General features: G+C 46.0%; 2 protein-coding genes across 8 annotated transcripts in view; both read right to left on the bottom strand.

Moving 5' to 3' along the window:
- Positions 1-17,259, bottom strand: part of LOC135561935 (protein numb homolog) — a 118,658-nt gene extending 101,399 nt beyond the window's left edge. The window contains 1 exon segment of the mRNA XM_065004408.1: positions 16,932-17,259. The gene's annotated coding sequence lies outside the window, so the exon portion shown is untranslated.
- The window catches only part of smoc1 (SPARC related modular calcium binding 1), a 573,206-nt gene that overhangs the window by 350,854 nt on the left and 195,784 nt on the right, over positions 1-26,568 (bottom strand). The gene's annotated exons all lie outside the window — the stretch shown is intronic.

Raw genomic sequence — 26,568 nt, 5'->3', positions numbered from 1 at the left:
ATGGAGGTGTCCTCCCACCATGTTGAACAGAGAGAGCTCCAGGATGGAGGTGTCCTCCACCATCTTGAACAGAGAGAGCTTCAGGATGGAGGTGTCCTCCCACCATGTTGAACAGAGAGAGCTTCAGGATGGAGGTGTCCTCCCACTATGTTGAACAGAGAGAGCTTCAGGATGGAGGTGTCCTCCCACCATGTTGAACAGAGAGAGCTTCAGGATGGATCCACCATGTTGAACAGAGAGAGCTCCAGGATGGAGGTGTCCTCCCACCATGTTGAACAGAGAGAGCTTCAGGATGGAGGTGTCCTCCCACCATGTTGAACAGAGAGAGCTCCAGGATGGAGGTGTCCTCCCACACAGACAGGGGGGGGACAGGACAAGACGGGAGGACAGGGGAGAGCAGCAGAGTACAGTGACGGCATTGTTCCCCTCCTGTCCTGTCCCCTCCCCGCCCTGTCTGTGTGAGAGGACACCTCCATCCTGGAGCTCTCTCTGTCCACGCTGCACTGGGAGTCTAACTCACAAGCGACTGCTGCCTTCTCTCTCGTCCTGTTTAGCGACAGTGTGTTCTGTGCGTGAGACTACGGCGGGCATATCTTTAGTGAGACCCTCCCCGTTCAAGGACAGCGTGCGTGTGTGTGTACTGTACTGGGAACGGCTCTGATGCAATACACAGGAAACGAGTCCACATTCTTCCCACCTTACCTCAACTCAATCTGAGGGAGTGTGGACAGATTGTAGAGCACGTTGTTGTTGTTGTGTCAAATCAAACTTTATTCGTCACATGCTTTGAAAACAGCAGGTGTAGACTAACAGTGAAATGCTTACATACGGGCCCTTTTCCCAACAACGCAGAGTGAAAAATAATAGAAAGACAATAAATAAATACAGAATGAGTAACGATAACATGGCTCTATACACAGAGTACCAGTACTGAGTAACGATAACTTGGCTCTATACACAGAGTACCAGTACCGAGTCAATGATAACATGGCTCTATACACAGAGTACCAGTACTGAGTCAATGATAACATGGCTCTATACACAGTCAATGTGTAGGGGGAACAGTCTTGGGTGACATTTAGGGCCTTCCTCTGACACCGCCTGGTATAGAGGTCCTGGATGGCAGGGAGGTGACCAAGTGATTTACTAGGCCGTACGTACTACCCTCTGTAGGGCCTTCCTCTGACACCGCCTGGTATAGAGGTCCTGGATGGCAGGGAGGTGACCAAGTGATCTACTAGGCCGTACGTACTACCCTCTGTAGGGCCTTCATCTGACACCGCCTGGTATAGAGGTCCTGGATGGCAGGGAGGTGACCAAGTGATCTACTAGGCCGTACGTACTACCCTCTGTAGGGCCTTCCTCTGACACCGCCTGGTATAGAGGTCCTGGGTGGCAGGGAGGTGACCAAGTGATCTACTAGGCCGTATGTACTACCCTCTGTAGGGCCTTCCTCTGACACCGCCTGTTATAGAGGTCCTGGATGGCACGGAGGTTGGACCAAGTGATTTACTAGGCCGTACGTACTACCCTCTGTAGCAGCCTTGCGGTCGGATGCAAAGCAGTTGCCATACCAAGTAGAGGTAGACCGATTAATCGGCATGGCTAATTAATTAGGGCGATTTCAAGTTTTCCTAACATATCGGTAATCTGCCGATTATGGCCGATTACATTGCAATCCACGAGGAGACTGCGTGGCAGGCTGTTACACGAGTGCAGCAAGGAGCCAAGGTAAGTTGTTAGTCAGCATTAAACTTATCTTATAAAAAACAATCAATCTTCACATAATCACTAGTTAACCTAGTAATATCATCAGTTAGTTAAACTAGCTGTAGTTAAACTAGCTTGTCCTGCGTTGCATATAAGCAATGCGGTTCCTGTTCATTTATCAACGAATCATAGCCTACTTCAACTTGATGATTTAACAAAAGCCCATTTGCAAAAAAGCACAATAATCGTTGCAATAATGAATGTATTTAACCATAAACATCAATGCATTTCATAAAATCAATACATATTTCTTTTTAAACCTGCATATGTAGTTAAAAGAAATTCATGTTAGCAAGGCAATATTAACTAGGGAAATTGTGTCACTTCTCTTGCGTTCAGTGCAAGCAGAGTCAGGGTATATGCAGCAGTTTGGGCCACCTGGCTCGTTGCGAACTGTTGAAAGGCCATTTATTCCTAACAAAGACCGCAATTAATTTGCCCGAATTGTATAATAATAATTACGACATTGAAGGTTGTGTGTACAATGTAACAGTAATACTTAGACTTACACGGAACCCAAACCTGCTGCGTGCGCCAGCGTGCGCTATCGTGCGCCAGCGTGCGCCAGCGTGCATCAGCGTGCGCCATCGTGCGCCAGCGTGCATCAGCGTGCATCAGCATGCGCCATCGTGCGCCAACGTGCGCCAGCGTGCATCAGCGTGCATCAGCGTGCGCCATCGTGCGCCAGCGTGCGCCAGCGTGCATCAGCATGCGCCATCGTGCGCCATCGTGCGTAAATTTATTTTATCCCCCCACACCAAACGCGATCACGACACACAGGTTAAAATATCTAAACAAACTGAAACAACTATATTAATTTGGGGAAGAATTAAACATTTATGGTAATTTAGCTAGCTAGCTTGTCGTTGCTAGCTAATTTGTCCTGGGATATAAAACTGTCAACCGAATCGTTTCTAGTCATCTCTCCTCTTTCCAGGCTTTTTCTTATTTGAATTTATATGGTGATCGGCATCTAAACCTTCATAGTATTACCACGACGACCGGCAACACAGTTATTCTTTCAATCACCCACGTGGGTATAACCAATGAGGAGATGGCACGTGGGTATCTGCTTCTATAAACCAATGAGGAGATGGGAGAGGCAGGACTTGCAGCGCAAATAGAACTGACTTCTATTTTAGCCCTCGGCAACGCAGGCGCTCGTTGTCATGCGCGAGCAGCGTGGGAGCAATAATTTAATCATATAGATTCCTAGATTTATTTTGCAATGCTTGCTGTGTAGTCAGGATACGGGTTTCCACCCGTTCTATAAAATACCGGAACAATGCTTGCTGTGTAGTCAGGATACGGGTTTCCACCCGTTCTATAAAATACCGGAACGGTTCCGTATTTCACTGACAGAATAAACGGTTTTGTTTTCAAAATGATAGTTTCCGATTTGACAATATCAATGACCAAAGTCTCATATTGGTGTTTATTATATTATAATTAAGTCTATGATTTGATAGAGCAGTCTGACTGAGCGATGGTAGGCAGCAGCAGACTCGTAAGCATTCATTCAAACTTTACTGCGTTTGCCAGCAGCTCTTAGCAATGCTTGAATCACAGCGCTGTTAATGACTTCAAGCCTATCAACTCCTGAGATTAGGCTGGCAATACTAAAGTGCCTATAAGAACACCCAATAGTCAAAGGTTAATGAAATAGAAATGGTTTAGAGGGAAATAGTCCTATAATTCCTATAATAACTACAACCTAAAACTTCTTACCTGGGAATATTGAAGTCTCATGTTAAAAGGAACCACCAACTTTCATATGTTCTCATGTTCTGAGCAAGGAACTCAAACGTTAGTTTTTTTTACATGACACATATTGCACTTTTACTTCTGAAACTGAAACGTTATCTTTGGTTTATTTCCATTTACAACTTGTCAATTTATGAAATTGTCTTTTGTTTGGAGAGCCTGTCAATGCACCCGATTAGAAGCAGGCGTAGGCTGCACGCAAATGTCATAGTATTTCTGATGGTCTTAAACTCGCCACCACTAATGAACTGTAGGGAGCTTCTCAAAGTACATTTTCCACTCCACTCCACTAATGAACTGTAGGGAGCTTCTCAAAGTACATTTTCCACTCCACTCCACTAATGAACTGTAGGGAGCTTCTCAAAGTACATTTTCTCTTCACCTCAAGTCTGGTTTTTTGTTTTTTTACATCCATTGAGGAACTATCATCGTTCTCAATGGATTTTTAAAATATTTCCAGCTCGGTGCCTTTCGATAACCACCGAGCCACTGGATGAAAGAGAAAAATGCAATGCTCTGATCTAGTGGGAAACGTCATGAAATACCGGATTACTTCTTATCCCCTTGATCAAATACAGATGTGTCTGCCCGGAGCTCACTGGCATGGGTAACTCTGAGGGCCCAGAATAGTTGATACAATGTTGGAAGCACTGAGTCTGGGCTGCATCTGGGCTGCGTCATGTTATCTCCTCTCTCATACTGACTCTAGTCTGTCCTGCTGAACCATCTCCTCTCTCATACTGACTCTCGTCTGTCCTGAGGAACCACTGGGAGTCTGTCCTGGGGAACCACTGGGAGTCTGTCCTGGGAACCACTGGGAGTCTGGACTGTATCATGTTAGCTCCTCTCTCATACTGACTCTAGTCTGTCCTGCTGAACCATCTCCTCTCTCATACTGACTCTAGTCTGTCTGTATCCTGTTATGTCCTGGGGAACCACTGGGAGTCTGTCCTGAGGAACCACTGGGAGTCTGGACTGTGAATGACATCGTCACCGGTGAAGGAGACCTGACTGTGGCTCTGTGAATGACATCGTCACCGGTGAAGGAGACCTGACTGTGGCTCTGTGAATGACATCGTCACCGGTGAAGGAGACCTGACTGTGGCTCTGTGAATGACATCGTCACCGGTGAAGGAGACCTGACTGTGGCTCTGTGAATGACATCGTCACCGGTGAAGGAGACCTGACTGTGGCTCTGTGAATGACATCGTCACCGGTGAAGGAGACCTGACTGTGGCTCTGTGAATGACATCGTCACCGGTGAAGGAGACCTGACTGTGGCTCTGTGAATGACATCGTCACCGGTGAAGGAGACCTGACTGTGGCTCTGTGAATGACATCGTCGCCGGTGAAGGAGACCTGACTGTGGCTCTGTGAATGACATCGTCACCGGTGAAGGAGACCTGACTGTGGCTCTGTGAATGACATTTTATAAAAATAAACTTCTATTCAGGAGGTTTTTGATCAGCACAATAAAATAAAGGAAGAGAAACAGACAGTCATCTGCAGTCCCATGAAAATAAGCAAAATCAAGCTCAACGCACACACTCCTATTGAATATGCATTCACCTGTATTGTGGAGAGACCTAGGTTACATCTTGATTTACCCAATTTATCAATAGAGATTTACCCTTCAAATAAATGGACTACCATTATGTTACGTAGTTTGACTGGTAAAAACTAAGTGAAATGGATTGGATGCTTGTATAATTGATTCATTAACTCCGACATGGCAGTCTCTGAAAAATGTTGACGTAAAACTCAAATTATAACAGTACGTTATTTGTTTTTGTCTTGATCTCTGACTCCCTCTAGTCATTTGTGTGTCTTAATTACTTCATCAAACAGTGCGCTTAAAGCATCAGACAAGCTCAGTGAATAAGGAGTTAATCTGATAAAAACACCCAGGTTTTGTCTATATGGAAAGAGTTTAAAAGAACTGAAGACTCTCGGTCAACCCATTATTTTTCAGGGGGGCAGCCCTACAGGGCACATAGCTACTGCACTACCTTTATCTGACAGAACATGCCCGTCTGCTTACCTGCCTCCCCCGCCTGCTTACCTGCCTACCTGCCCGCCTACCTGTCTGTAACAGCTATTTAACATACACCATGGTCAGTACCTATAGCCAGAGCGGAGCAGAGCACAGGCTGAGTCCAGGTGGAGAGGAGAGAAGCAGAGAGCAGAGAGGAGAGATGGAGAGGAGCAGAGAGGAGAGGGGCAGAGAGGAGAAGTAGAGAGGGGCAGAGAGGAGAGGGGCAGAGAGGAGAGGGGCAGAGGGGAGAGGGGCAGAGAGGAGAGGAGCAGAGAGGAGAGGAGCAGAGCACAGGCTGAGTCCAGGTGGAGAGGAGAGAAGCAGAGAGCAGAGAGGAGAGATGGAGAGGAGCAGAGAGGAGAGGGGCAGAGAGGAGAGGAGCAGAGAGGAGAGGGGCAGAGAGGAGAGGGGCAGAGAGGAGAGGGGCAGAGAGGAGAGGAGCAGATAGGAGAGGGGCAGAGAGGAGAGGGGCAGAGAGGAGAGGGGCAGAGAGGAGAGGGGCAGAGGGGAGAGGTAGAGAGGGGCAGAGAGGAGAGGTAGAGAGGGGCAGAGAGGAGAGGAGCAGAGAAGCAGAGAGGAGAGATGTCGGAAAGGCAGGGGTGATCACGGTGTCATATTAGAGACAGAGATTAAGTTCACAACAAGAACATATCATCTGATGTAAGACTGTGTGTTTCAGCAGGAGAAAACAAGGTCCCAGTTGTAAATGAGAACAACCGAGCATCATTTTGAATTACGGATGTATCGTGGCAAGGAAAACAAAACATGAAGCAGACTGAATTTCCTGAGAGGAAACAGTCCTAATGCTGTCAACCAGAAGCACATGTTTATTTTCCTACAACAGACAATATTTTACATCCAGTAGATTTTAATGACGCAAGAGTTCAGTCTGCTTTGGTGTTTTTCCTTGTTGCCATGGTAATAGCAGGTATCGTACTCTCACCATAGTGGTATGGTGACGACCCTGTTCTGAACACAGCGCGAGGACAAAATGCTATATCGTCACCTCATAACCCGGGCAACCGCTGCAGTTACCAGGGAACAAGAGCCACGGCAACATGCTGTGGCACCACCAACAGGGCCACAGCCGATAAGACCAGGGTGACACGTAACACACATACAGCCTGTTCAATGGTTAGCCTATTACGTATAGCCAATCAGGTATGAGGGACTACCTTAACCCCTTTGTGACCTACACAGGGTAAAGTACAAGATGAAAGTCATTCCAAACAATAAATGTACACATACACATACAATGAATTCATCCCTATCAGTCCTTGAGCTTGGAGCTGATAAGAGAGAGAGAGGCCTACTGGGGGGGGTTGTTCAGTTCAGTACAGTGGAGGATGACTGGAGGTTCAGTACAGGATGAAGAGGATGAAAAGGAAGGTTCTACAGCTGCACCATCGAGAGCTGGGTGCACCATCGAGAGCTGGGTGCACCATCGAGAGCTGGGTGCAGCGGGGAGGTTCCTGGAAACTGCTCGGCGTCCGACCGCTACAGAGGGTCGAGGTCGACCAATTAATTAGGGGCGATTTCATGTTTTCATAACAATTGGAAATCGGTATATTTGGGCGCCGATTTCCGATTATTTAAAAATATATAATGCTTTTATTTAACTAGGCAGGTGGTTAGAGCGTTGGACTAGTAACCGAAAGTTAAGAAAAATTCTTATTCTCAATGACGGTGGGTTAACTGCCTTTTTCAGGGGTAATACGACATATTTTCACCTTGTCAGCTCAGGGGATCCAATCTGGCAACCTTACAGTTTTATTTTTTTATTTTACCAGGCAAGTCAGTTAAGAACAAATTCTTATTTTTAATGACAGTGGGTTAACTGCCTGTTCAGGGGCAGAACGACAGATTTGTACCTTGTCAGCTCGGGGATTCGAACTTGCAACCTTTCGGTTACTAGTCCAACGCTCTAACCACTAGGCTACCCTGCCGCCCCAGTTAACTAGTCCAACGCTCTAACCACCTGCCTCATTGCACTCCACGAGAAGCATGACTGTTACGCGAATGCAGTAGAAGCCAAGGTAAGTTGCTAGCTAGCATTAAACTTCTTATAAAAAAACAATCAATCATAATCACTAGTTACTAATCGAGTTTAGCAGGCAATATTAACCAGGTGAAATTGTGTCATTTCTCTTGCGTTCATTGCACACAGAGTCAGGGTATATGCAACAGTTTGGGCAGCCTGGCTCATTGCGAACTAATTTGCCAGAATTTTATGACATAACATCGAAGGTTGTGCAATGTAACAGGAATATTTAGACTTAGGGATGCCAAATTGAACATGTTTCATTATTTATTTGAGGCTAAATTGATTTTATTGATGTTTTATATTAAGTTAATATAGAGTAGGCTCCACAGAATAGGCTCCGCCCACCCCAGCAGCACAGAGAGTCTTCCGTCCTTCCCTAATCGCTAGCTGCGAGTCTGTCAGAGGGAAAAATGAAGAGATCAACCCCCCCGACCGGGCCTCATGACCTGGTCTAGGAACTAGTCATCATCCAATCAGGAGACAGGGGATCAGGTGTTCCAAAGAGGTCGAGCTGATCTCTGAATTCTAGTCGATACGAATACAGGACAGTCCTCTCCAAAATGATGCAATTGTTCTGTATTGAACCAGCTGGAGTCAGTCCTTGTTGATTGACTGGCGCTCTGAGAAGTGCCCGATAGTGTGGGTCACGTGTTCCATTTCTCACCATTCTAGAAGGATCTGTGTATGACCACGGTAAGACATACAGGGACAGAAGAACCTCAAATTAGTTCTGTGATTTCAGAAGACCTATTTTGGGCTAGTTGTGCTGGAAAACGGGGTCATATGAGAATCTGATTATTATTTTTTTTTCATTCCCCACTGGTTAGGTCCGGGACGTTACTATCGTTGGCCAGGAAATAAAACACAAAGTGGATTTAACTTCTTCAGGAAGACAGTCCTAACGTTGGAAACAAACGTCATGTTGTCACCCAGAGTCACATGTATTTTCACACCATATTTGACAAACAGCAGAATTTTAAAAAAGGTGTCTGCTAGGCGTTATTTTTTTTTACATGGGAAAAAAATATGACACTGCCCTACCCCTCGTTAAATATTCTCTGTTCTACGTCTCCCCCCTCGTCCAATATTCTCTGTCCTACGACTCCCCCCTCGTCCAATATTCTCTGTCCTACGACTCCCCCTCGTCCAATATTCTCTGTCCCTATTCTCCCTCGTCCAATATTCTCTGTCCTACGTCTCCCCCCTCGTCCAATATTCTCTGTCCTACGACTCCCCCCTCGTCCAATATTCTCTGTCCTACGACTCCCCCCTCGTCCAATATTCTCTGTCCTACGACTCCCCCCTCGTCCAATATTCTCTGTCCTACGTCTCCCCCTCGTCCAATATTCTCTGTCCTCGTCTCCCCTCGTCCAATATTCTCTGTCCTACGTCTCCCCTCGTCCAATATTCTCTGTCCTACGTCTCCCCCTCGTCCAATATTCTCTGTCCTACGTCTCCCCCTCGTCCAATATTCTCTGTCCTGTCTCCCCTCGTCCAATATTCTCTGTCCTACGTCTCCCCCTCGTCCAATATTCTCTGTCCTACGTCTCCCCTCGTCCAATATTCTCTGTCCTACGTCTCCCCCCTCGTCCAATATTCTCTGTCCTCGTCTCCCCTCGTCCAATATTCTCTGTCCTGTCCCCCCCCTCGTCCAATATTCTCTGTCCTACGTCTCCCCCTCGTCCAATATTCTCTGTCCTACGTCTCCCCTCGTCCAATATTCTCTGTCCTACGCTCCCCCTCGTCCAATATTCTCTGTCCTACGTCTCCCCTCGTCCAATATTCTCTGTCCTACGTCTCCCCCTCGTCCAATATTCTCTGTCCTACGTCTCCCCTCGTCCAATATTCTCTGTCCTACGTCTCCCCCTCGTCCAATATTCTCTGTCCTCCTCCCCCTCGTCCAATATTCTCTGTCCTACGACTCCCCTCGTCCAATATTCTCTGTCCTACCTCCCCCTCGTCCAATATTCTCTGTCCTCTCGTCCAATATTCTCTGTCCTACTCCCCCTCGTCCAATATTCTCTGTCCTACGACTCCCCTCGTCCAATATTCTCTGTCCTAAATATTCTCTGTCCTACGACTCCCCTCGTCCAATATTCTCTGTCCTACGACTCCCCCCTCATCCAATATTCTCTGTCCTACGACTCCCCCCTCGTCCAATATTCTCTGTCCTACGACTCCCCCCTCGTCCAATATTCACACAGGACAGTCGATAGAAAAAGACGAGAGAGAGAGAGGGCTGTAGGATTTAGTCCCAATTTATACTCAACAGTTAAATGGATTGCTAGCCTCGTGTGTTGAACTGGAAAAGGTGGTTTTGTGTATTTCCCTAATAATGCACATTTCCCAATTAACAGAACAGCCCTAATGATGGTTATGACTTAATAATTAAGTGATCGGTTTGCATGTTTATCAGACTGTAAGCTAATAATGTTACCAGCCCCGTGGAGAACCAAACGCACGTTGTCTTCAACCACAGTCAAACCACCTGGAGAAGTAGGGGGATGAGACAGATTCTGAATTACACTGTAAAATGCTTGTCTTTTATCATCTTCCCTCGGCTCATTATATCAGAGCACGGACCCATTTAATACTGATGGGAACTCCAGAGATCAGGACACTGATCTTCCTTTCCACATGACCAACCTGAAAGGAAACAAGGAGGCCAGATCTTTGTTCGTCGGGAACGAGCATATTGGAGTGAACAAATATTCTATCAAAAAATAAAAAACATTTAAAAAAGGACACATTTCTGAACGAGGAAACATAGACCGACACGGATGAGCTTGGCCGTACTATCTGTCAGTCTAGAACTGACATTGTAAATGCACACAGTAGCTCATATCCCACGTAAGGTCTTATTAAGTGGGTAACTTGTCTACATGCACCTTTCACCAGTATCCGCTGTATCCACGAAAAAGCAGAATATTCCTCATTTAAGTTCATATGGGTTCAAATGAATAGTACAGGTGTTCCCAAAACTTCTGCCCCCCCCCCCCCGACCCCAATTTTGATATCTGAAGAATGATCACGAAGTGAATCAGTGAATTGTAAAACATTCCAACAGTATTTCTGATTGGATTCTCAACTCACCGTCATATACTAAAGACAGTCAATTGCAAATTAGTCTGACAATTTTTCTTAATGCCTGTCACGTCAGAGCTTCTCAAAGTCAAGGGACGACGACGACGACGACGACAGTGTGAGCACCTCTTCTCTCCTGTCACGTCAGAGCTTCTCAAAGTCAAGGGGGGACGACGACAGTGTGAGCACCTCTTCTCTCCTGTCACGTCAGAGTGTGAGCACCTTTTCTCAAGAGCTTCAAAGTCAAGGGGGACGACGACAGTGTGAGCACCTCTTCTCTCCTGTCACGTCAGAGCTTCTCAAAGTCAAGGGGGGACGACGACAGTGTGAGCACCTCTTCTCTCCTGTCACGTCAGAGCTTCTCAAAGTCAAGGGGGGACGACAAGTGTGAGCACCTCTTCTCTCCTGTCACGGCAGAGCTTCTCAAAGTCAAGGGGGGACGACGACAGTGTGAGCACCTCTTCTCTCCTGTCACGTCAGGGCTTCTCAAAGTCAAGGGGGGCGGGGGACGACAGTGTGAGCACCTCTTCTCCCTGTCACGTCAGGGCTTCTCAAAGTCAAGGGGGGCGCGGGACGACAGTGTGAGCACCTCTTCTCTCTCCTGTCACGTCCAAACCTGGATGGATATTTTGTTTCTAATGCAGGCAAGACGGAATCAGACGCCATGAGTTTTCATGCTTGGAGGGAGATCTTCCCAGTCAGGAAGGGATAAGATGTCACCGTATCCCGTCTCAGATCAGCAGATCCCAGACATCTTATCCGAGTTTCAAATAACCGGGACACAAGCTTTCCCCGAATGGGGTTTATTGTAAAAACGGGATATGAGGTTTATTATGCGTCAACCTCAGAAACAGAATACTCGACTGTCCCTGAATAGTAACGGGATATTGGTGTGCATCTTAACGTTGTCACTGATCAGTCACGCGGATGAACGGTCGCCAGGAAAAGCCCTCCACAGATCGAACACAGAACACACGGAGCACACGGAGCACACGGAGCACACGGAGCACACGGAGCACACGGAACACACGGAACACACGGAACACACGGAACACAACACACGGAACACACAACACACGAACACACAGAACACACAGAACACACAGAACACACAGAACACACAGAGCAACCCAGCAGCAGGTTAGTCTCACTAAGCTATCCACACACCGCAGACATAAACCAGGTCCCAAATTGTTTTAATATATTTTTATTTATATAACTAGGCATGTCAGTTAAAGAACAAATTCTTATTTACAATGACGGCCTACCGCGGCTAAACCCGGACGGCGCCGGGCCGACTGTATGCCGCCCTATTGGACTCGCAATCACGGCCGGATTCAAACCAGGGACTGTAGTGACGCCTCTAGCACTGAGATGCAGTGTGTCTTAGACCGCTGAGCCACTCGGGAGCCCAATGGCTCAGGGCCTGGCCAAAAGTAGTGCACTAAATAGGGACTCATGTGCCGTTTGGAACAGCCATATACTGAGTCCCGCTCCTCTGCTGCCTGTCAGAAACAAGGCTTTGGTACAAAGAATTAACACACATTCATTCTCCTGAGGCTGAACAGATATCAGCTCAACACCTGCTCAAAGAGCAGAGTTCGTCATTGCTCTGAATTAAGAAAAGCCAAAAAGAGAGAGCCGGGAGAGAAGAGGGCCTCACTGCTAACTAGAGCATCACACTGACCAACGAAACAAACTGGTTGTTTTAAGTAGCACCAAAAAGAGAGAGCAGGGAGAGAAGAGGGCCTCACTGCTAACTAGAGCATCACACTGACCAACGAAACAAACTGGTTGTTTTAAGTAGCACCAAAAAGAGAGAGCAGGGAGAGAAGAGGGCCTCACTGCTAACTAGAGCATCACAGTGACTAAACCGGTTGATCATTTCCTTCCCCTCAACGGCAATCCACAAACCAATCAATAACCTAAGTTTAGTTTTCTAATGGGCAACCGAATCGCATCAGAGTAACAAGCTTCAATAGATCTGTTGGGATGACCGTTGAATCACTTCATAGCAGGTGTAGCTGAGCGGTTAAGACTGTTTGGCCCTGAGAAAAACATGTCTACCCTTGAACAAGGCACTAAATTTCCCCTGTAAAGATAAGAGCATGTGGTAAATGACTCAAATGTAAACAATAAGGACCGGCTAACGTTCCACTCCTGTCTTTGGCAAATGACAGGAGAGGAATATGAGCTAAAAGGACTGGTTAACAGTCTAGGGAAAAGGCAGTGTGTCTATCAGACTAGGGAAAAGGCAGTGTGTCTATCAGACTAGGGAAAAGGCAGTGTACCTATCAGACTAGGGAAAAGGCAGTGTACCTATCAGACTAGGGAAAAGGCAGTGTACCTATCAGACTAGGGAAAAGGCAGTGTACCTATCAGACTAGGGAAAAGGCAGTGTGTCTATCAGACTAGGGAAAAGGCAGTGTACCTATCAGTCTAGGGAAAAGGCAGTGTACCTATCAGTCTAGGGAAAAGGCAGTGTGTCTATCAGACTAGGGAAAAGGCAGTGTATCAGACTAGGGAAAAGGCAGTGTACCTATCAGACTAGGGAAAAGGCAGTGTACCTATCAGACTAGGGAAAAGGCAGTGTACCTATCAGACTAGGGAAAAGGCAGTGTACCTATCAGACTAGGGAAAAGGCAGTGTACCTATCAGACTAGGGAAAAGGCAGTGTCTATCAGACTAGGGAAAAGGCAGTGTCTATCAGACTAGGGAAAAGGCAGTGTCTATCAGACTAGGGAAAAGGCAGTGTACCTATCAGACTAGGGAAAAGGCAGTGTACCTATCAGACTAGGGAAAAGGCAGTGTACCTATCAGACTAGGGAAAAGGCAGTGTCTATCAGACTAGGGAAAAGGCAGTGTACCTATCAGACTAGGGAAAAGGCAGTGTACCTATCAGACTAGGGAAAAGGCAGTGTGTCTATCAGACTAGGGAAAAGGCAGTGTCTATCAGACTAGGGAAAAGGCAGTGTACCTATCAGACTAGGGAAAAGGCAGTGTAACTATCAGACTAGGGAAAAGGCAGTGTACCTATCAGACTAGGGAAAAGGCAGTGTCTATCAGACTAGGGAAAAGGCAGTGTCTATCAGACTAGGGAAAAGGCAGTGTCTATCAGACTAGGGAAAAGGCAGTGTCTATCAGACTAGGGAAAAGGCAGTGTCTATCAGACTAGGGAAAAGGCAGTGTACCTATCAGACTAGGGAAAAGGCAGTGTACCTATCAGACTAGGGAAAAGGCAGTGTACCTATCAGACTAGGGAAATGGCAGTGTCTATCAGACTAGGGAAAAGGCAGTGTCTATCAGACTAGGGAAAAGGCAGTGTCTATCAGACTAGGGAAAAGGCAGTGTCTATCAGACTAGGGAAAAGGCAGTGTGTCTATCAGACTAGGGAAAGGGCAGTGTGTCTATCAGACTAGGGAAAGGGCAGTGTACCTATCAGACTAGGGAAAGGGCAGTGTACCTATCAGACTAGGGAAAAGGCAGTGTCTATCAGACTAGGGAAAAGGCAGTGTGTCTATCAGACTAGGGAAAGGGCAGTGTACCTATCAGACTAGGGAAAAGGCAGTGTCTATCAGACTAGGGAAAAGGCAGTGTGTCTATCAGACTAGGGAAAAGGCAGTGTGTCTATCAGACTAGGGAAAGGCAGTGTACCTATCAGACTAGGGAAAAGGCAGTGTGTCTATCAGACTAGGGAAAAGGCAGTGTGTCTATCAGACTAGGGAAAAGGCAGTGTCTATCAGACTAGGGAAAAGGCAGTGTCTATCAGACTAGGGAAAAGGCAGTGTCTATCAGACTAGGGAAAAGGCAGTGTCTATCAGACTAGGGAAAAGGCAGTGTCTATCAGACTAGGGAAAAGGCAGTGTCTATCAGACTAGGGAAAGGGCAGTGTCTATCAGACTAGGGAAAGGGCAGTGTACCTATCAGACTAGGGAAAGGGCAGTGTACCTATCAGACTAGGGAAAAGGCAGTGTCTATCAGACTAGGGAAAAGGCAGTGTCTATCAGACTAGGGAAAAGGCAGTGTCTATCAGACTAGGGAAAAGGCAGTGTCTATCAGACTAGGGAAAAGGCAGTGTCTATCAGACTAGGGAAAAGGCAGTGTACCTATCAGACTAGGGAAAAGGCAGTGTGTCTATCAGACTAGGGAAAAGGCAGTGTGTCTATCAGACTAGGGAAAAGGCAGTGTCTATCAGACTAGGGAAAAGGCAGTGTCTATCAGACTAGGGAAAAGGCAGTGTACCTATCAGACTAGGGAAAGGGCAGTGTACCTATCAGACTAGGGAAAAGGCAGTGTCTATCAGACTAGGGAAAAGGCAGTGTGTCTATCAGACTAGGGAAAAGGCAGTGTACCTATCAGACTAGGGAAAAGGCAGTGTGTCTATCAGACTAGGGAAAAGGCAGTGTCTATCAGACTAGGGAAAAGGCAGTGTCTATCAGACTAGGGAAAAGGCAGTGTCTATCAGACTAGGGAAAGGGCAGTGTACCTATCAGACTAGGGAAAAGGCAGTGTCTATCAGACTAGGGAAAAGGCAGTGTCTATCAGACTAGGGAAAAGGCAGTGTGTCTATCAGACTAGGGAAAAGGCAGTGTGTCTATCAGACTAGGGAAAAGGCAGTGTACCTATCAGACTAGGGAAAGGGCAGTGTCTATCAGACTAGGGAAAAGGCAGTGTGTCTATCAGACTAGGGAAAAGGCAGTGTACCTATCAGACTAGGGAAAAGGCAGTGTACCTATCAGACTAGGGAAAAGGCAGTGTACCTATCAGACTAGGGAAAAGGCAGTGTACCTATCAGACTAGGGAAAAGGCAGTGTACCTATCAGACTAGGGAAAAGGCAGTGTGTCTATCAGACTAGGGAAAAGGCAGTGTACCTATCAGACTAGGGAAAAGGCAGTGTACCTATCAGACTAGGGAAAAGGTGGTTGCTACTAGCAAGACTTCTGGTGTAAGTCATGCAGATACACCACCATCACAAACCTAAATCTCTGTGGGAAATGTTTCAGGGGAAGGTGTGTGAGTCAGGAGAGGGATAGAGGAGTTGTGGTCGTGTCAGTCGGATCACATTCTTCGCTATTGTATTTGACGGGAATACCACTGACAATCTCAACGAGGACAGATTTTTTATCATTCAATTTAACAGGAGCTGTTGGAATTGCAACACAGAATCTATGCGACGATGACTAATTGAGAAATTACACATGCCAGGCAACTTGTTGAGTTTCACTCTCTGCCCGCCCTGCCAACCCTACCTGGCTTCGAGGCAGGTGGGTGTCATGATCATCATGGAGTTGGAAAATCAGAATCAGAGTAGTCAGTTCCTACACATGAGTGGAAATGTAAGGTGACATCTGCGTAAACTTGCAGGATTTCATGTCAGAACAAGGTCTTTACTCACACATTCAGTTTCATCCTAAGAATGATCATTCTTACATATTTGACAATCAACGTAAATTTAAAAAAAAAAGACAACTCAAAAAAGGAAGGATCCTGGCCATGTAATCATGTTAAGGAGAGCTAACAGAACTAGGTTAAAGCAGAACCACAACCATGAAGAACAGACAGCCATGGTTGTAAAACAGACTTCAAGCATGTTAGCTAGTTGTCTAACTAGTTAGTTCATTGAGAGAGTTAACAGTAACCAACCAACTAACTAAATAGTTAACGTTAAGTCGCCACTGGCTTTGGAGACTTAACGTTACGCAGTAAGGAAGTGGGGTTTTCAGTCCATATGTTACGCATTTCACATTTAAAAACTACCTCGTTAGCTAGTTAGCTATCTAGTTATCTCTACTAGATATCATTTAAATCAAATGGTATATTAGTCTAACGATGTGAATCCACCTACTAGTGATAACGTTAGCTATATTCAGTAGCCAACTAGCTAGCGCTGTCAACCCAGTAGCAAAGTTAGCTAGCTGGTTAGCTAGCAGCTAGCCGTCAAAAATACCCCAAAACAAAACAATTAAGAAGCTGTTTAAAATGTCTTATTCACTGGTAAACATGTTTTTTAAAATGTATTTATAGTTCGTTGACTGTATGCTCATATAGTGTATTAGTTTCAGCTACAGTACAGTTCATTCGGGTCTTAATGTTGTCAGCTAACTAGCTAGTTAGCATTGGCTGGATAGCCAACGTCGAGAGCTGTGGAAACATCACAGCTAAAACATATTTTATTTATTAAATGACAAACATTAATTAGAATTTGTTTTAAAATAGCTAACTTGTCACCTTACCTGTGACCAGCGACCCGATCCAGAAGTCAGTCAAATTTGATCACCTTTTTATCTTTATTTCTCTCAGCTGGTCGATATAAATGTAAATTCCAGGTGAAGTGTTTATTGGAAATGAAGCCTATCCTGCTAAAGACTTTCACCATACGGGTCGGCTATGTCATAAACTATTCAAAGTTCTGTTTATAGGTTGAAAATGGTAGCCATCTTGGTCAGGGAGAAATTCATAACCTAAAAGTTTATTAAGGTTGAAAACAAACAAAAAATGTTTTCACTCTCTGTGCTATCTACTCGGATTCCACAGTGCTCTCTCGTTTACCAGAGAGCAGAATGACTCGTAGAGCTCCACGGTGGAGGCGTCATAATACCCATCAAACATAGCGGTCAAACAAGGAAATGGTTCCAATCCCCATTGGGATTTTTTTTTTTAGAAACAGTTAAAATAAGATCTGTGTTTAGTGTAGGCTGGGTGACGTTTTGACATAGGTAAATCTGTCTTGGACAAGGTGACTTTTATCAATATAGTCAGCTCTATTTACTCTTAGATTCAAAAGTGCTAATTAATTAACATTACAGGCAAATATACTGATAAAAGTCACCTTGTCCTAGAGTGATTTACAGTTATCACAACATCTCAAAGCCCATATTTTAAGTGTTTCTAAAATCCCCAATGGGGGAAAAAATGAATGGTGGAAAAACAATTGGGACCATTTCCCTGTTTGACCGCTAGGTTTTATGGGTATTATGACTCATACTGTGAGAACTCTATTAGTTTCACCTGCCTCTCCCTGAATCCCTGATTCAACCACCCCTGGTAACTGACCGCCCCTGTCCTTATCTATGCTTCTTGTTCTTCTTTGAGGTTTATGGGCAGACGACACTCAAGGTGTATTTGCCACCACCTACTGTACAGGGTAGTGAAAAATACCCCCAAAACAAAAAATGTTTTGGATGAACAAATTCATACTAATTACCAAAAACAAAAAACACTAACCAAATTCACGCTACTATCCTAAATTTCAAACAAAAACTAACAAAAAACTGTACTCCTTCAGTCAGATTTAAATGTCTATTCAGATCCCAACACAGGCTCCGGAACCTGGGAGGGGGGAACCTCTTCATTCAGTACTCGATGTAACATTTCGGCTGTAAAGTCCTGGAGATCCAGAAATATTTTTGCCGCCTTTACAATGATGTCAAGCATCTTAGATGTTTTATTAGTTTGACGAGTGCAATGTATTACTATAAAACGCTACATAGTCCACCTTCTCCACTGCTAGTGTGTTGGGATCCATGGCATTCAGTGCAGACTGTGGGTTCTCCACTACCATCTAGTGTGTTGGGATCCATGGCATTCAGTGTAGACTGTGGGTTCTCCACTACCATCTAGTGTGTTGGGATCCATGGCATTCAGTGCAGACTGTGGGACCTCCACTACCATCTAGTGTGTTGGGATGCCATCCGCTACAAGACCATGGTGCTTGCCTACGGAGCTGTGAGGGGAACGGCACCTCAGTACCTCCAGGCTCTGATCAGGCCCTACACCCAAACAAGGGCACTGCGTTCATCCACCTCTGGCCTGCTCGCCTCCCTACCACTGAGGAAGTACAGTTCCCGCTCAGCCCAGTCAAAACTGTTCGCTGCTCTGGCCCCCCAATGGTGGAACAAACTCCCTCACGACGCCAGGACAGCGGAGTCAATCACCACCTTCCGGAGACACCTGAAACCCCACCTCTTTAAGGAATACCTAGGATAGGATAAAGTAATCCTTCTCACCTCCCCCCCTTAAAAGATTTAGATGCACTATTGTAAAGTGGCTGTTCCACTGGATGTCATAAGGTGAATGCACCAATTTGTAAGTCGCTCTGGATAAGAGCGTCTGCTAAATGACTTAAATGTAAAATGTAAATGGGATCCATGGCATTCAGTGCCGACTGTGGGTTCTCCACTACCATCTCATCTCTACTCTCTCTTTCAGCTCGTTTTGTCCTTATCCATTGGGTAATGCATTGGGTAAAGTTTCCAGTGCAATTCAAGGTGATTGATTTCAAATTAAAATAAAATGATAGACAGATGAAAAGGGGAGGGACTTAACAACCGGTTACTTTTGTGGTGTGCACTTTGAAAAATGTCTATCAAATCTGTATCCAATCGGATTAAAGCTTCATAGACCTCTACTCACGAGTCCTCTGCCACCTTGTCAGGGAATTTGAGTTTGAACTGAATGGAATAGGACATGTGTAATATCCATAGGTAGACGGGTGGTCTCCACAATGTTCTGAACTGAATAGGACCTGTGTAATATCCACAGGCAGACGGGTGGTCTCCCACAATGTTCTGAACTGAATGGACCTGTGGACCTGTGTAATATCCAGACGGGTGGTCTCTCACAATGTTCTGAACTGAATGGACCTGTGGACCTGTGTAATATCCAGACGGGTGGTCTCTCACAATGTTCTGAACTGAATGGACCTGTGGACCTGTGTAATATCCAGACGGGTGGTCTCCACAATGTTCTGAACTGAATAGGACCTGTGGACCTGTGTAATATCCATAGGTAGACGGGTGGTCTCCACAATGTTCTGAACTGAATGGACCTGTGGACCTGTGTAATATCCAGATGGGTGGTCTCTCACAATGTTCTGAACTGAATGGACCTGTGGACCTGTGTAATATCCAGACGGGTGGTCTCCACAATGTTCTGAACTGAATGGACCTGTGGACCTGTGTAATATCCAGATGGGTGGTCTCTCACAATGTTCTGAACTGAATGGACCTGTGGACCTGTGTAATATCCAGATGGGTGGTCTCCACAATGTTCTGAACTGAATGGACCTGTGTAATATCCAGATGGGTGGTCTCCACAATGTTCTGAACTGAATAGGACCTGTGGACCTGTGTAATATCCATAGGTAGACGGGTGGTCTCCACAATGTTCTGAACTGAATAGGACCTGTGGACCTGTGTAATATCCATAGGTAGACGGGTGGTCTCCACAATGTTCTGAACTGAATGGACCTGTGGACCTGTGTAATATCCAGATGGGTGGTCTCTCACAATGTTCTGAACTGAATGGACCTGTGGACCTGTGTAATATCCAGACGGGTGGTCTCCACAATGTTCTGAACTGAATGGACCTGTGGACCTGTGTAATATCCAGATGGGTGGTCTCTCACAATGTTCTGAACTGAATGGACCTGTGGACCTGTGTAATATCCAGATGGGTGGTCTCCACAATGTTCTGAACTGAATGGACCTGTGTAATATCCAGATGGGTGGTCTCCACAATGTTCTGAACTGAATGGACCTGTGTAATATCCAGACGGGTGGTCTCCACAATGTTCTGAACTGAATGGACCTGTGGACCTGTGTAATATCCAGATGGGTGGTCTCCACAATGTTCTGAACTGAATGGACCTGTGTAATATCCAGACGGGTGGTCTCCACAATGTTCTGAACTGAATGGACCTGTGTAATATCCAGATGGGTGGTCTCCACAATGTTCTGACGTAGGTCTGGGATATACCGAGACGAGCACAGAGGGGTCCTTTACCTATGCAATCATTCACTTGTCAATACAGGGAAGTATAAAGCCAAATATCCCTCAATAACTCCGGATCTATCAATAGGCCAGCTAATTCCAGTTATAGTGCACTACTCTGGTCAAAAAGGAGTGTAAGGGAAGTAGGGTGCCATTTTGGGACACACTATCTCTTCATGATGGACAAGGAACACCTGGATCAACAGGTTGGGTATTCTGAACAATGTCAACAAAAGGCAAGCAGGACGTAGCCAGAGTTTCCACTTCCTGTCTAGTCAGCCATTCATCCATCTCCTAACTGGTTGCTCTTACTGTCCCATTCAGACACAGTCCTATTCAAGATATTGTAGTTTGGGGATTTCTGAACTGTTTTTCTTCAGCGTTTGGTTCTGAACAGCACTGCGTATGCAAGGTCAACAACAATAGCATTGTCAGTCCTTGGGCTTGGGCTAAAATGATACTAAGTCCAGAAGAAGAGGGAGAGTACAACTGTGGACCCTTTGTGGTGGTTCCTTCCCTGATGTATCCATTCTGTCCTGTGGATCACCCCCCCCCCCCCCCTCCCCCGCAGGCCCCCGTTCATTCTGATGAGAACTGACTCCTTTCAAGGGGAAATCTGCGATTGCTACATCCGTTTTTGGACTTTTAAGTTAACGATATATACTGTACCCATTGATTATTGAAGAATATAACTAAGTCTCATTAGCTTAGCCTCAGAACCCCAAATATAAGTTTGATTTACTCCTTTGTTTGTAAACAATGTAATCATAAACAAACACTGCATAGCCTCAAAACATGGTTACAACTATAACTGAGATATCATGGATGGTCAGTCCTTGTATCCACAGCTCTGTTAATTAAGTTAAGAATGGTTTTATTCCTACAGCCGGATCCCTCGGCTGTTTACCAAAACAGTGGTGGGATGAACCCTTATTGTTATTTTTCGAACAGCAGATTGGCCCTTTAAAGACCAGTAGTTTATCAGTATCAGCTGAGTTCCACACATAGCTGTAGGTCCTGGGGATGAAACAGGGTTTTGGACAGCAGGCAGGCAGCTGTATGTTGGACTGCAGTGCAGATAGACTTCTTGGAGAAACTAGGCTCTGCTTCTTGGCAATGTTGTCAAGCCTGTTGTGCTTTAGAAACATCTTAATCTCCCTCACCCTCTTTCAACCTGTCTACCTGCCAACCTGTCTACCTGCCAACCTGTCTACCTGCCAACCTGTCTACCTGCCAACCTGTCTACCTGTCTAACTGTCTACCTGCCAACCTGTCTACCTGCCAACCTGTCTACCTGCCAACCTGTCTACCTGTCTAACTGTCTACCTGTACCTGTACCTGTCTACCTGTCAACCTGTCAATCTGTCAACCTGCCAACCTGTCAATCTGCCAACCTGTCTACCTGCCAACCTGTCTACCTGCCAACCTGTCTACCTGCCAACCTGTCTACCTGTCTAACTGTCTACCTGTACCTGTACCTGTCTACCTGTCAACCTGTCAATCTGTCAACCTGTCAACCTGTCAATCTGTCAACCTGTCTACCTGTCAATCTGTCTACCTGTCTAACTGTCTACCTGTACCTGTACCTGTCTACCTGTCAACCTGTCAATCTGTCAACCTGTCAACCTGTCAATCTGTCAACCTGTCTACCTGTCAATCTGTCTACCTGTCTACCTGTCTAACTGTCTACCTGTACCTGTACCTGTCTACCTGTCAACCTGTCAATCTGTCAACCTGTCAACCTGTCTACCTGTCAATCTGTCTACCTGTCTACCTGTCTACCTGTCTAACTGTCTACCTGTACCTGTCTACCTGTCAATCTGTCTACCTGCCAACCTGTCTAACTGTCTACCTGTACCTGTCTACCTGTCAACCTGTCAATCTGTCTAACTGTCTACCTGTCAACATGTCAATCTGTCTACCTGTCAATCTGTCTACCTGTTTAACTGTCTACCTGTCTAACTGTCAACCGGTCAACCTGTACCTGTCTACCTGTCAACCTGTCTACCTGCCAACCTGTCTACCTGTCAATCTGTCAACCTGTCTACCTGTCAATCTGTCTACCTGCCAACCTGTCTACCTGTCTACCTGTCAACCTGTCTAACTGTCAACCTGTCAACCTGTCTACCTGTCAATCTGTCTACCTGCCAACCTGTCTACCTGCCAACCTGTCAACCTGTCTACCTGTCAAACTGTCTACCTGTCTACCTGTCTACCTGTCAAACTGTCTACCTGTCAATCTGTCTAACTGTCTACCTGTCAATCTGTCTACCTGTCTACCTGTCAATCTGTCAAACTGTCTACCTGTCAATCTGTCTACCTGTCTACCTGTCTACCTGTCAAACTGTCAACCTGTCAACCTGTCTACCTGTCAATCTGTCTACCTGCCAACCTGTCTACCTGCCAACCTGTCTACCTGTCTACCTGTCAACCTGTCTAACTGTCAACCTGTCAACCTGTCAATCTGTCTACCTGCCAACCTGTCTACCTGCCAACCTGCCAACCTGTCAAACTGTCTACCTGTCAATCTGTCTACCTGTCTACCTGTCTACCTGTCAAACTGTCTACCTGTCAATCTGTCTAACTGTCTACCTGTCAATCTGTCTACCTGTCTACCTGTCAACCTGTCAATCTGTCTACCTGTCAATCTGTCTACCTGTCTACCTGTCTACCTGTCAAACTGTCAACCTGTCAACCTGTCTACCTGTCAATCTGTCTACCTGCCAACCTGTCTACCTGCCAACCTGTCTACCTGTCTACCTGTCAATCTGTCTACCTGCCAACCTGTCAACCTGTCTACCTGTCTACCTGTACCTGTCTACCTGTCTACCTGTACCTGTCAACCTGTCTACCTGTCTACCTGTACCTGTCAATCTGTCTACCTGTCAATCTGTCTACCTGTCAATCTGTCTACCTGTCTACCTGTACCTGTCTACCTGTCAACCTGTCTACCTGTCAACCTGTCTACCTGTCAATCTGTCTACCTGCCAACCTGCCTACCTGTCAATCTGTCTACCTGCCAACCCGTCTACCTGTCAATCTGTCTACCTGCCAACCCGTCTACATGTCAATCTGTCTACCTGTCTAACTGTCTACCTGTACCTGTCTACCTGTCAATCTGTCTACCTGTCTACCCGTCTACCTGCCAACCTGTCTACCTGTCAATCTGTCTACCTGTCTACCCATCTACCTGCCAACCTGTCTACCTGTCTACCTGTACCTGTCTACCTGTACCCATCTATCTGTCTACCTGTCTACCTGTCAATCTGTCTACCTGTACCCATCTATCTGTCTACCTGTCTACCTGTCAATCTGTCTACCTGTACCCATCTATCTGTCTACCTGTCTACCTGTCAATCTGTCTACCTGTACCTGTCTACCTGTCAACCTGTCTACCTGCCTACCTGCCTACCTGTCTACCTGCCTACCTGTCTACCTGTCAATCTGTCTACCTGTCTACCTGTCTACCTGTCAAACTGTCTACCTGTCAATCTGTCTAACTGTCTACCTGTCAATCTGTCTACCTGTCTACCTGTCTACCTGTCAATCTGTCAAACTGTCTACCTGTCAATCTGTCTACCTGTCTACCTGTCTACCTGTCAATCTGTCTACCTGCCAACCTGTCTACCTGCCAACCTGTCTACCTGTCTACCTGTCAACCTGTCTAACTGTCAACCTGTCAACCTGTCAATCTGTCTACCTGCCAACCTGTCTACCTGCCAACCTGTCAAACTGTCTACCTGTCAATCTGTCTACCTGTCTACCTGTCTACCTGTCAAACTGTCTACCTGTCAATCTGTCTAACTGTCTACCTGTCAATCTGTCTACCTGTCTACCTGTCAACCTGTCAATCTGTCTACCTGTCAATCTGTCTACCTGTCTACCTGTCAAACTGTCAACCTGTCAACCTGTCTACCTGTCAATCTGTCTACCTGCCAACCTGTCTACCTGCCAACCTGTCTACCTGTCTACCTGTCAATCTGTCTACCTGCCAACCTGTCAACCTGTCTACCTGTCTACCTGTACCTGTCTACCTGTCTACCTGTACCTGTCAACCTGTCTACCTGTCTACCTGTACCTGTCAATCTGTCTACCTGTCAATCTGTCTACCTGTCAATCTGTCTACCTGTCTACCTGTACCTGTCTACCTGTCAACCTGTCTACCTGTCAACCTGTCTACCTGTCAATCTGTCTACCTGCCAACCTGCCTACCTGTCAATCTGTCTACCTGCCAACCCGTCTACCTGTCAATCTGTCTAACTGTCTACCTGTACCTGTCTACCTGTCAATCTGTCTACCTGTCTACCCGTCTACCTGCCAACCTGTCTACCTGTCAATCTGTCTACCTGTCTACCCATCTACCTGCCAACCTGTCTACCTGTCTACCTGTACCTGTCTACCTGTACCCATCTATCTGTCTACCTGTCTACCTGTCAATCTGTCTACCTGTACCCATCTATCTGTCTACCTGTCTACCTGTCAATCTGTCTACCTGTACCTGTCTACCTGTCAACCTGTCTACCTGCCTACCTGCCTACCTGTCTACCTGCCTACCTGTCTACCTGTCAATCTGTGAACCTGTCTACCTGTCTTCATACTTGCGGAAAACAAACACACACTTACTGGTGTGCACATACACAAACAACAACAACGTCATCCTGTCTGGCTCAGGAAAGAAGATTTCTGATTACCACCGGTACTTTTCCAAACTGTCAGTGAAACAAAGCAGTGAATGATGTCCAACTCTTAACCGTCTTCCATCTTGGACGTGTTTCTACCTCTCAACCTATTGACCAGGCTCTCCACAGGGGCCGGACCTCTCGTTGTTGCTCAGCTTGTTCAACCAATGGCTGCTAAGGCTGCTACACACTCTACACAAACAGAGGCACTCTGCTGAAGGACGGGCTCGTGATAACGGCCGGAACGGAGCGAATGGAATGGCATCAAACACCTGGAAACCATGGAAACCACGATCCCATTCCACTGATTCCACTCCAGTCATTACCACGAGCCCGTCTTCTCCCAATTCAAGGGGCCACCAGACTCCTGTGGTGTGTAGCAGCATTTAGGGCTTCTGTTGAGGCCAGAGAATGGTCACTTCCTCCTCCATGACACAGGTTTGAGGAAGTAGAGGGTAGCCCTTCTAGACTTTTAAAAATATACATTTACTGTCTTGATCTGACTTTATTGAACTGATAGAGAGAGAGAGAGAGAGGATGACAGTAAAAGAGAGAGAGAGAGGATGACAGTAAAAGAGAGAGAGAGAGGATGACAGTAAAAGAGAGAGAGAGAGAGAGAGGATGACAGTAAAAGAGAGAGAGAGAGAGGATGACAGTAAAAGAGAGAGAGAGAGAGAGGATGACAGTAAAAGAGAGAGAGAGAGGATGACAGTAAAAGAGAGAGAGAGAGGATGACAGTAAAAGAGAGAGAGAGAGAGGATGACAGTAAAAGAGAGAGAGAGAGGATGACAGTAAAAGAGAGAGAGAGGATGACAGTAAAAGAGAGAGAGAGAGGATGACAGTAAAAGAGAGAGAGAGAGGATGACAGTAAAAGAGAGAGAGAGAGGATGACAGTAAAAGAGAGAGAGAGAGGATGACAGTAAAAGAGAGAGAGAGATGACAGTAAGAGAGAGAGAGAGAGGATGACAGTAAAAGAGAGAGAGAGGATGACAGTAAAAGAGAGAGAGAGGATGACAGTAAAAGAGAGGGGATGACAGTAAAAGAGAGAGAGAGGATGACAGTAAAAGAGAGAGAGAGAGAGGATGACAGTAAAAGAGAGAGAGAGAGGATGACAGTAAAAGAGAGAGAGAGGATGACAGTAAAAGAGAGAGAGAGGATGACAGTAAAAGAGAGAGAGAGAGGATGACAGTAAAACAGAGAGAGAGAGGATGACAGTAAAAGAGAAAGAGAGGATGACAGTAAAAGAGAGAGAGAGAGGATGACAGCAAAAGAGAGAGAGAGAGGATGACAGTAAAAGAGAGAGAGAGGATGACAGCAAAAGAGAGAGAGAGACAGGATGACAGTAAAAGAGAGAGAGAGATGACAGTAAAGAGAGTAAAAGAGAGAGGATGACAGCAAAAGAGAGAGAGAGAGGATGACA

This window comes from Oncorhynchus nerka, linkage group LG18, assembly GCF_034236695.1.
Source record: "Oncorhynchus nerka isolate Pitt River linkage group LG18, Oner_Uvic_2.0, whole genome shotgun sequence".
NCBI classification, from domain to species: domain Eukaryota; kingdom Metazoa; phylum Chordata; class Actinopteri; order Salmoniformes; family Salmonidae; genus Oncorhynchus; species Oncorhynchus nerka.
This window is presented reverse-complemented; position numbering and strand designations above follow the sequence as displayed.